Below are 12,277 nucleotides of genomic sequence, written 5' to 3'. Positions count from 1 at the left end.
AAAACACTTTACTATGAAAAACAAAGAAAAGTAAACTTCTAGGAGAATGTGTAACAAACAAACAAAAAAAACTTTTATAAAATGAAACTAGAACTGGCACTACAATTCTGTACAAGCTGTGAATTTATAATGCATTAAACATATCCTGCTAGCAGAAAACATTAATTAGAGCTGAACAAAATAATCACAATGAATAATTTACTCAATGAATTTAGCATCTTCTTCACCTTGCAGTGTGTCTGTGAAAAGAGAATTATTTCTTCTGATGCATTTTGGTATTCAAAACTTATGAACAATCAAATCATCTTCTGTAAGGTAACTGGTAAAAATTAATTAACAGGCTTCACACTGAAAGAAAAAAGTTCTCTCACAAATAATATGTCACCTTGCACAGGTGAATGACACAACATAGCAGGTTTTGCAAACAGATATATTGAACATTTCAAAGTAAAAGTGGAAATATTAGGGCAGATAAAATTTACTTGTAATTTGGAAGGTCATTGCAAAAATCTTTTTATTAGACAAGACCTGCACTGGATCACTTTGAAAAGCTGCAGACAGAATATACAAACTGGCACATGATGATCCAATTGCTGATTAATTCTCTCAGGTAATCTGTTTTCTTTAAGTTTTGCGAATTCACAAACCAGAGCTTCTTAAAATGAGTTCCCAGGACGTTCGAATAAATTGGTCTTTAACATAGTAGAATTTTGGATGTTACTGCTACCATAGAATTACAGAGCAGATGAACACAGAGGGAACCTATATGCTGTGTTCAACAACTATTTTAAGAAGGCTGTTCAGACAGGACAAGTTCCCTCTATAATGCTCCCAGGAGACCCTGCTTGGGAACTTGACTCTGGCAGGCTATCGCTTTCTCTAAATCATAGCGAAGGATATGTACGTTCAAGTCCCAGCCTGACAAGGGTCAGTATGTAGAGTGCGTACCTGGCTCAGGGATATGCTTGTGGTTCATGCAGTTAAATACAACCTAACAGAATCACCTTACCACAGCCAGCTATTACCAGCCATATTCACAAAGCCTGTTATTTTTTAAGTTTCCTTTGTGCCTACTGTTCATGAGAGAAACATCAGACATATGAAGGCATGAAACACTCAGTTTTCCAATATAAAAAAACTTGAAAATGTTAAGAATGTTCCAGTTCGGTAAACACCCACTGATTGATGTCCAGTGGAAGCCAAGGCAGCATATTTTAAATCTGAGCATAATCAACTTATGTTTAAACTGATAGCTCTTGTCATGACTTGATTTGCTAATAGGCAACTGTGTAAATCTGGATTGGTGCTTGGCTTTTTTCCTTCACACCTACTACTGAACATCTTTGTTTCACAAATACAGTTGGTGTCAATCCCAACTGATGTGGTTGCAAGTCAAGGATTACGTTTCACTTATGGAAGTTGTTATAGTTTTAGTTCTTTCAAGAGCACATTTTATTTAAGCTTTTTTTTTTTCTCTCAGATTTCATCAGTTGTCCATCCAAGTGGGCAAACTAAATTCAAGAACTTTCCTAGGCCAAATTTACTTTATATGCTATCACTTCTTCCACCCAGTCAGTGTTCTGTTTATTTCTAAAATTTGTTTTTTATCCTGACATCTCTCAAGCTTATATAGTCTGTGGATGATATCTAATCAGATTTCTCTAACTTGCCTCTTTCTGTGATAACTAGCTTCTCTCTTTAACGTTTTATCTCATAATGTTCATTCCTCAAGCCCTTAGTTACTGCTGTCTAGTAAATATCAACATTTTCCTACTTTTTCCCCAAGGCCCTCTCACCACATGAGTTTTTTGCCATTTTTTTTTCCTTGGGCCTTGACACTACAATAACCCATGTGAAAGAGGTACAATAAGAAACAAAAAAATGAGCTTTACCCAACAACATTTACTTTGATCAGATCTCTAAATATAGCAGGTATAAGATATAGTCCTTGGTGTCAGGCACTCACCCATGGCAAGAATATATATAAAAATAAATCCAGATTAGACTTTACAGAGACATGTTTTAACTTTTTACTTATTGACTCTTCTCCCTTGAATACCAATACCAATGAAGATTTCAATAGTTCTGCAGCCCACGGTCTTAGTAAAGTGCAAGGCTCTGAGTAGGAGATTCTTTCAAAGGGGTCCTAACACAGCTTACTAGCACAAAACACAAAACATAATTTAATGCCATGTTTCCTTTACCTCAATTGCAAAGTCTTTGAGTAGCTGTTCACAGTAGCAAGGAAAGAAGCCTGTCTTTCTATCTTTCTATCTAGCCTAGGCCTGTCTGTGGGGGCAAAGGCCAGGGATGGGGGAGATGAGGGAGAAAAGAAGGCTCCAGGGAGACCTTATTGCAGCCTTCCAGTACTTAAAGGGGGCTTACAAGAAAGATGGGAACAGACTTTTTAGCAGGTCCTGTAGCCCTGATAGGACAAGGGGTAACGGTTTTAAACTAAAAGACGGCAGATTTAGACTAGATAGAAGGAAGAAATTTTTCCCAATAAGGGTGGTGAAACACTGGACCAGGTTGCCCAGAGAGGTGATAGATGCCCCATCCCTGGAAATATTCAAGGTGAGGTTGGACGGGGCTCTGAGCAACCTGATCTAGTTGAAGATGTCCCTGCTCATAGCAGGGCGCTTGGACTAGATGACCTTAAAAGCTCCCTTCCGACCCAAAGATTCTATGATTCCATGATTCTATCAGACCAGAAGGGTACTGATGGTGGTACTAATATGTCATGAACGAGCACAGCAGGCATAACAGTGGTGCCCGTAAAGGAGGGAAAACAATGAGAAGAGAGAAGGAAGCAAACCACTGTCTGTAAATGGTGGACGTTTTTTTAACCTGAGGAAGGAGGAGTGGAGAGTGAGTAGGGACTGCCTATTTAAACAGATTAAAGTCTATCACAGGGCACAAAAGATAAATTGCAAAGGTATTGCTCAAAGGAATTTATCTGCATCTCCCCACTAAGGCTGCAAATTATACTACTACATACAGCAGGCTAGAATTGTTCTTTGCCCATAAAGCCAAATGATGACACTGAGCTTGTGTCCATACGGTTACAGCTTCCCCTCCTCTCCTACCAAAGGCAGATTTACCTTATCTATGTTGCCAGCTGCGAACAGCCCCTGCCCTATGCTCTTCCCCTAAATCATGCATGGACGCCATTTCAGAGCGTGCCATTTGGCACAGACTGAAACCACACCAGCATGAGGGATAGCAGAGCAGCTGTATAGACGCACGCAGAGCTGTACCCCAGCCAGAGTGTTAGCCCTGTTTTCTTTATGAGGTAAGCATAGCTGAAATGTCTGAATCTGGGTGATTACTGTGGTAAGGAATGAGCCAGTGAAAAAAATGTAATGACCTGATGGAAGCAGCTCATGCTGGATTCTTGAAGCACTGTTTTCCACAATATGTCTTACAGGGCTGTATCTCAAAAGTAATGGAGCAGGAGGGATGAGGTAACAAATATAAATGCTAGAAACTATTCATGTTTATAGGTTTCTCCAAAATATTTACTTGTCTGTTAGATTTCAACTTAACATAGGTTCATATGATTCATATTGTGATTCATCTATAATCCAAGTTTTCTTGAGTTAACCATGATCACTCTTCAAATGAGAAGATGATCAATCTTAAAATGAGCTAAAAAGGCATTTTTAGCTCAAGACATAACGGTTCTGTTCTACACTCTAGAGACTCTAGTTCACTTTCAGAAATGTTAGGCATCATTCAGGTGACATATTCACTCCAATTTTTACTATCTTCTAGCATTACTTTACATGTTAAACAAGAAAAAAAAAAGGACTGCTAATATGTTGCAAACTGTCTTCCAAACATATGAAGCTTATATAAACTTCTTATCTTTGATCCAGTAAGAACAGGATTTTTTTTTTTTTAATATATAAGATTTAAATTTAATTGAACATGTCCTGGTATTTGTGATTATCCTGAGCTCTAACATACCTGGCTTGCATTCATTTTTTTGACACCGGTAGAACACCTAATATGCTGTGAACTCATGGAATATCACTTGGAAGCCAAGTGCATAGGTAGCTTTGAAAAGGCAGGGTCTAAGCATGTTAATAGGAATGGGATTTCAGTGGGGAACAAGCTTTGAGGCATGGGTATAAAATGTTCACAAGAACTCGTATTGTTAATTAGACTAAGTTCTGAAGCAAGTATGAAAATATATGATCAGCCATTTCATATTTAACTACAGTGGAATGAACCTATTCTGTGAATAAACCGACTTGAAATTATACTAATTTAACCCCTATGAGACTACTACATTTATAATTGTAATACAACTCAAATTTATTTGCAATAACTGGAAAGTAAGCAGCAGGTACATCACATAAAATTAAGCTTACAATTATGAATTTTCTTATGAGTTACTAAAGGTTGATTCTTTCTTTTTTTCCCTGTAGGAGAAAATGAGTATAGGATTATGACGCTGAAGAATTAAGTTACTTTAATTCACACACTCAGAAGAGAGGGAATGAAAATAATCTACAATGACCATGTCAAGGATTTTCACATTAATAAAGTTAGGCAAAAAGCTTTCAACTCAAAATCTTGCAAATTTCTCATTTGAGTTATCTTTTAACTAGAATGATTATCACACATTTCACAATTTGATAGGTGCCAGATGATACATACAATAATTTAAAAGGATTATAAACAAATAAATACATACCAATAAGCAAGAATAGTTAGACTAATATGCTCAATTTTTTTCCTGAGCTTATTAAAACCAAAATATTACAGTGATCAAATTTCTGCTAAATAATATTAAATTAATGACAACAATGACATTAATAAACAAATATTCAAAATAAAACCCCACAAAACTGATATTAGAAAGAATGAATGTGCTTTATTCTTGTTCTGGGAGAACTTAAGGAATGATCTATTTCTTCTGTCTAAAGCTGGCGTTTGCAGCATTACCTGAAAACTTTTAACACCACTATAAAGTTCCAAAGTTTGATTCATCAGCAACATTCTGAGGTTATGTGCATAATATATGGTAATATGTGTTAAGCTGCAATCAAAACATGAGAGATTTAATTTTTGAGGGTGAATTCCTGCCTGAATGTACTCCTGTTTGTACATCAGAACGAAACGATGGAGATAACACTTGGTGACAGTAACTATGTAAAGGTTTCCGGCAAAGTTTTATTTTATTAATTTTTTGTAACCTTCTTTCTAAACGTAACTGCTTCTTACTGTTCACATTCATGGAACACTTAATAGAACACTTTATCTCAAATCTTGCCTGACAGTAAGCCTAATTTTTAGGTGGAACAGGATGCTATGCAAGCCGTTACAAAACCAACAAACAATCACACAGGGTAGAATTTTTGTACTGGTTTTGGCTGGGATGGAGTTAATTTTCTTCATAGCAGCTGGTATGGTGCTGTGGACCAACACTGTTGACAGTACACCAATGCTTTAGGTATTGCTGACTGATGTTTGCACAGTGTCACGGCTTTCTGTTTCTCACACTGCCTTGCAAGAGGTGGGGGTGCACAAAAAACTGGAAGGGGACACAGCTGGGATAGGTGACCTCAACTGACCGAAGGGATATTCTGTACTATATGACATCGTGCTGAGCAATACAATCTGCGTGAAAGGCAGAGGAAGGGGGGAAGTTCACTGTTTTGACATTTGCCTTCCCAAGTAACTGTTACATGCGATTAAGCCATGTTTTCCAGGAAGGTGTCTGGATATTTGCCCGCTGATGGCAAGTAGTGCATCAATTCCTTATGTTGCTTTGCTTGAGTGTGCAGTTTTGCTTTACTTATTCAACTGTCTTTATCTCAACTGACAAACTGACTCACTTTTACCCTTCTCATCTGATTCTATTCCTCATCCACTTGAAGTGGGGACAGACTGAGTGAGCAGCTGCGTGGTGCTTAACTGCCTGCCAGGGTTGGTTAGCCCAGAACACCTGTATACACAGCTTGCCCCTCTCCCAAAATGTGTGGTGAGAACCTTAAGAGCTGCTCAGTGGGTTCACTACCAAACTGCAAGTGAAGTTTAAGACTGATAATGCCAAATGCTGTATGCATAGAGAGAAACCTCCTCCAGGCAGCACACAGTTTGTTTAGAAGGCTGCAAGCCATGAGGTAGTGCATGAGAGTGAACATTCACATTTTATCCAACAAAAATATTCTACTTTTAGGTAAATTGTCAAATTCAACAACATAACAGAACCTAATGAAATACAGGAATAAAAGTGTTAATTAAAACTTCTCTTCCTTCAGTCTCACTAATGTTTCGTTAGTTTCCCCTCAATCCCTTTACATACCAAATGCCTTTCAACAGAGTCTTAGCACAATGGAGACAATTAAAACATTAACAATAGCAACTGTTGATACAAATATATTTCAGCTCACAGTAGTGCACTAATTAATTTAATGACTTAGAGAGCTTTTTTACATGAGACTATTTAAAGGTTGTTCCCACATTAAAACCTGCAGCACTAAAACAGGGAAACATTGGAATTCACTCCAAATGTACAAAATGGAATTCATACATTTCTGGTGATCTGTAACCATGAATCTTGTCAATTATCTGGAACTCAACTCTGCAGAGTGAGTGATTCTGGCGAGTCTTTCAAGCATGTGCAAAATTCCAAACTTCTGCAGACTAGACAACCGATGCTATTTTCACCTTGTATTTCAGGATGATGTAGATGCTCTTGATAATGCAAGCATGAGAAAGCTCACAGGTCTGCTTTATGGGGTCAATTGCTTTGTCCTTATAATCACATCTGTGGCTTTAGAAATAATGAATAGAATCAAAAGATTTTGACTAATTGTTATGGTGGTGCATGCTTGTAGTCCCAGCTACTCAGGAGGCTGAGCCCGCTGGACTGCTTGAGCCCAGGAGTTCTGGGCTGCAGTGGGCTATGCCAAGCGGGCATTCGCACTAAGGCCGGCATCAATATGGTGAGCCCTGGGGAGCCAGGGGATACTAGGTTGACTAAGGAGGGGCCTGGCTAGCTCAGTCAGTAGAGTATGAGACTCTTAATCAAGCCCCACGTTGAGCGCCAAAAAGGACCGTTGTGGTTTAACCTGACAGTTAGCTAAAACAAGCACACAGCCATTCTCTCACTGCCCCCCTGCCAGTGGGATGGGGGAGAGAATCGGAGAAAAAAAAGTAAATTCCTGGGTTGAGATAACGACAGTTTAATAGTACAGAAAAGGAAGGGGGAAAAAATAATAATGATAAATGGATATACAAAACAAGTGACACACAATACAATTGCTATTCCCCCGCCGACCGAAGCCCAGCCAGTTCCTGAGCAGTGGCCCTCCCCACCCAACTGCCCCAGTCTGTGTACTGGGCATGACGTCATATGGTATGGAATACCCCTTTGGCCAGCCTGGGTCAGCTGTCCTGGCTGTGCCCCCTCCCACCTCCCCGTGCCCCCCCTGCCCTCTTGCTGGCAGGCCAGAGCATGAGAAGCTGAACAGTCCTGGACTGCTTAGCAACAACTAAAGACGTCAGTATGTTACCAACATTATTTTCATTCCAAATCCCAAACACAGCACTACACCAGCTATCAGGAAGAAAATTAACTCTATCCCGGCTGAAACCAGGACACTAATGTAGCCCAGTTTTCTCACAGCAGACAAGTATTGACTGTAAATAAAAGAGGAATAAGTCTTCACTACAACAATTTTTGGTTTTACCACAGTTAATTGATTTTCCAATAGTACTGAAAACAACATGCATGGGCTTTCTGTAAAGAATTTATCTCATCTTTCCAGCTGATATAACTGACATAATCACATCTAGTACAAATACTTCATGACTTATCAGTGCTTTTCATTTATCCTTCCTTTTGCTGTCAATGTCTTCACTGCTTTTCGTATTTCTTGTGATAGCATAGGCCATTTGCCAACAGAGAACAGGGAAGGTAAAGGAAACTAACTTCTGATTGTTTCTGACTCTCAAAAGGGAGCTTTCATTTTTGTATTATCGGAATAAATTCTGCTCATGGTTAAGCAATTGCAGTGTTGTAGGCATAACTCACATTTTTCTGCACAAACAAGATTAACAGAGAACATAGAAAGAAGAAACCTCCAGACAGATTTCTTTAGGTCTTCCATTTTACACAATTGCATTATTAATGATTTTTTTATTTAACAAAGTGGAAAAAAAATGGTTGCAATGGAAATTGCATGCTAGGTATTTGTTCACTGCCTCCAAATTTGTACAACCAGCAGAAGCAAAGTAAGTAGCAAATCATGTCATAAAGGACATAAACGTATTTTCAGAAATAAAGCCATCAATAACTTTTACAAGATCCAGAAAAGTAATTAATTACAGCTGTAGGAGGAAATAATTTTTTATAATACAACCTCCATTTTGCATCCAGACTTGGACAAAGAACATGAGATAGATACAGTTCAACCCCACAGGTCTACCTGCTTAAAAAGATAGAAAGGTGGATATTCTACTCAAACCTAGAGTGGTATGGGTTACATGACATCTAAGAAAACTTGAGAAAGGTGGCTTTTGGTATCAATGAAGTAATTGGTAAGAAAGATAGTGAAAACTTAGAAAGAATAAGCAACTTGAAAAGACCTTGAAGATGGAACAAAATGGGAAATTTTTAAAATTATAGCCATTGTTGCAAAATTCAAATTTCCATGGTATGGCACATATCTTTTCCAAGCTATTTACTATGACTTTCATGGATGTTGTAAATGCTTTTTTAAAAATGTATTTATACATGTGTAGTTATACTGATGTTGTTTACCGGAGATATGTGTCTTGGCTTCACTTTTTCTCCAGGGGATTCCTGAAATTAAAAAGTTACAAGACTCTTACTTATTTGTATATTGGTAGAATCTAAAAATCTTGGCAAAACTGTGTCTGAAAGTCCTAAGTAATATGTATTATAAATAGAATATAATTAATATATATTATAAATATTGATAAAATTATTTCCATTGGGGTATCTTAGAATCTTGACACCAAAAAGCAAAGAGTGAAATAAGTGTTACAAACAATATGTTCTGCTCAAAGTCTGACACAATATAAAACCTGACCTCTCAGTCTGTGCCCAGAAAAGACTACACAGAACTCCTAATTTAAAAAACTATTGCAACAATTTCTCGTTCTCTCAAGTTTCATGAACATGTTTTTACAGTATGCCCACTGCTCTTTTATATCAAAACTGCACTTTTACAGAACTTATTAACACCTGCACTGTGAAATTAATTGCAAGTCTAAAATAAAAAAAAAAAAAATTGTATTCTTCAGGACAGAAACAACGTTCCCTGCCATTATATGCTTTTTTAATTGCATATTTTGGATAATCAGATCTGTCTTTATGTATAATAAGAGAGTAAAATGAGACAGAGAGCTTTTGATACCTGGGATTCGGCAAGTAATTAAACATTTGTATTCTATGAATGTGATTAAACATTATTTCTCCTCATAACACTAAATGATTGTATTTTAATTAGTTTTCAATACTGATTGCAATAAATAAAAAAAAATACTTTTCTTATGTCCGATTTTCCATCTAAATATGCACTTCTGGTTACTTAAATAGTATCTATAAAACTTTCTGTGGCGCATACAGAAATTTGAGCTTCAAAGTTTAGCAGTGTGCACCTGAGAAATCTTGAAGCTTTAGAAAACATTGAGTCGCTTGTATTCACTTAAAAAGAAATGTTGCCCAAGAGGTACTTATACCAGAAAATCTTGGTCCGGACTTTGGCTTTGGTAGTTTGCCTAGAAACAAAGTTGTTTTTAAAAAAATACAACATTAGAAATGAGGAATTTCATGAAACTACCCCAATCTCAACATTTTTGCTTTCTAAAAGTTTGCCAAAAATCAACTCTGATTTAAAATGAGGCTCAAATCTGACAAGTCCATATGCATGTCTTATATGTTCTGTAAAAATCAAGCATGCAGAAGAAGAAGCAACCAAATCAGGACCATGCTGTGCATGCAGTAGAGGAGGCAACTGTAATAACTGGAACTGTGAGGTAGAAAGGAACGCGATCTGCATAGCGCGCTGTGGGAAAATCCATCAGAGGTTTGTCCGATGTTGGGTTCCCAACATCTGAAGGGATACAAAATTTACTCACTATGTATATTGCTCTTTTTATTCCTTTTTATTAAAACAGCTATTTTATTAAGCCGTTTGTTTTCAGGCCTTTCTTATGGAGATGCAGAAAGAGCCCTGCACCATCTCTCTCTTTCTCTCTTACCCCCTGCTCCCGGTGCAGAACAGTGCATCACCACCTGCTCCCCTGCAGCACTCTAGGCAGGAGTGAGTGCATCAGTCACATGTCAGTAGGTCTGCACAACAACCTAAGGGGATCAAAATTACTTCATACTGTTCTAGACAATAGTCGTCTTCTAGATTCTATTCTTCTTCCTTACAGGATGAGAGTGAGGAGGATGGAGAATTTATTGCCCTTTCCTGTGACATATATTAAAAACTGTGTTCCAGTAATCCAGCCAGCATATTTCATGTTTCAAATGAATGAGCTTTCTGAGTAAAAGCATGCCCTTTCACCCATTTGCAATCTTAAGTGATGCAAGACTTGAGGGATATGTTACGGTTCTGTTTACTGGATGGCCAAATACTTTCTTTTGTATACTTGTCTGAACAAATCTCCTTTACACCTGACAAACCTGATGAGAATTAACAACTGTGTGTAAGTACTTTTTTTTCCAAACAAAATCATGTTATACAATTATGAATTGCGTGCACAGACTATAGGTGTATTTTTTCATATCAATTGATTAAAGTCTCTTCTAAGAAAGAATAAAAGAAAGGAAGAATAAAAATTTGGTTTGTCATTTCCATCACTGGCATGGAAAATTCTAAAAATTTATTGAATCTAAGTCTTAAGGAGCAGATATCATATTGTGACTGAAATTAGGAATGAAATATAATAGGTGAATAACATGGAGAGCTAGAGAATTTCACACTTACTACTCTATATATCTCAAAAGTTTCAGTCTGGAAGATGACAGTCTTTTTTGTTTCTGGATTTATTCTAAAGACTTCAAGTCTGACATGATCATTTAAAACATCTTTACTATAATCTTATATTTCAGATTTTGAAAAAATGAAAAAAATATTATGTTCTTATGAAAAGGTGAAAAAAGCAGTGTTATCACATTTTTAAATGTCTCCTCATAATATAACTATACAAAGTACTGGCTAAATTTACTCTATATGAACCAACACAATGCTTTATTTGTCCAATCATAGCAGAAGCTGAAGAACTGTATCTCTCATGAATATTTACATTATTGGATATGAATGATGATTATGTACATGGTGGACTAAAGACAGTGATTTTATGCTTTACTAATAGTTCTCTACAAATTTGATTACTGCTGAGCCAGATATTTACCCTGAGAATTTAAGAAGTTTTACCTGAGCACAGAGCTATACAGTCAAATCTACAATTTAACTTTATGCAATTTGCTTTTAATGTTCTAAAATATTTTTACTTTATTTACTGAAACATCTTCTTGTTTCAAACAACTATCTTTAGTTATTTTTATCTTTAAATATTGAACTTAAACAAATTCTGTTAGGAATTTGCAGTTTAAAGAAATAGTGTCATACCTAAAAAATTAAAATCTTCTCTTAATGACAGAAATTTGAAGTGGACAATTGTGTTTAGTCAGTGAGCTTATTGTGGATATGAATGGTTGTATTCAAGAGCAAAATTTCATTTTAAATGTTTCAATTCTTAATGTTTTCATATTAAAAAATTACTACTTTTTGCCATTTCTAAGGCATTAAGTTTGAATAACAGTGGAGAATTATAAAAGAAATGGAATATTTACTCTTTTTCTTATGGTCTCAAACAAGCAACAATATGAGACACAAACACATTCTTCTCAAGTCCGATCTCCTAAGAAAATAAAAATACTATGAAAATATATAAAGTTTGCTCAGATAAACCAAATCCCCTTCTCTAAGATTAATTTCTTTGTGGAGAAAGCAAAAAAAAAAGCTATTTCTGTTCCCAGTGTCACACATTACCTAGATTTTATTCAGAATATCTCCTGTTATTGTCAAGGTAAAATACATGATATTTTACTACTTCTTAAAGAACAATGATAATATTCTGGTTTCTAATCCTCTGTTCTAATCCTCTTTTCCACTGCTGGAAGTCTTCTCCAGTCTCCTGGTGAACTAAGTTCTGCTCAGCTTGCCACTTCAGCAGGAATGGAAACAGCAGAGATGGTGGCATACATGAGGAGTGGTTTAGG

Source organism: Phaethon aethereus (assembly GCF_964289735.1).
Source record: "Phaethon aethereus genome assembly, chromosome: 2".
Taxonomy (NCBI): Eukaryota; Metazoa; Chordata; class Aves; order Phaethontiformes; family Phaethontidae; genus Phaethon; species Phaethon aethereus.
This window is presented reverse-complemented; position numbering follows the sequence as displayed.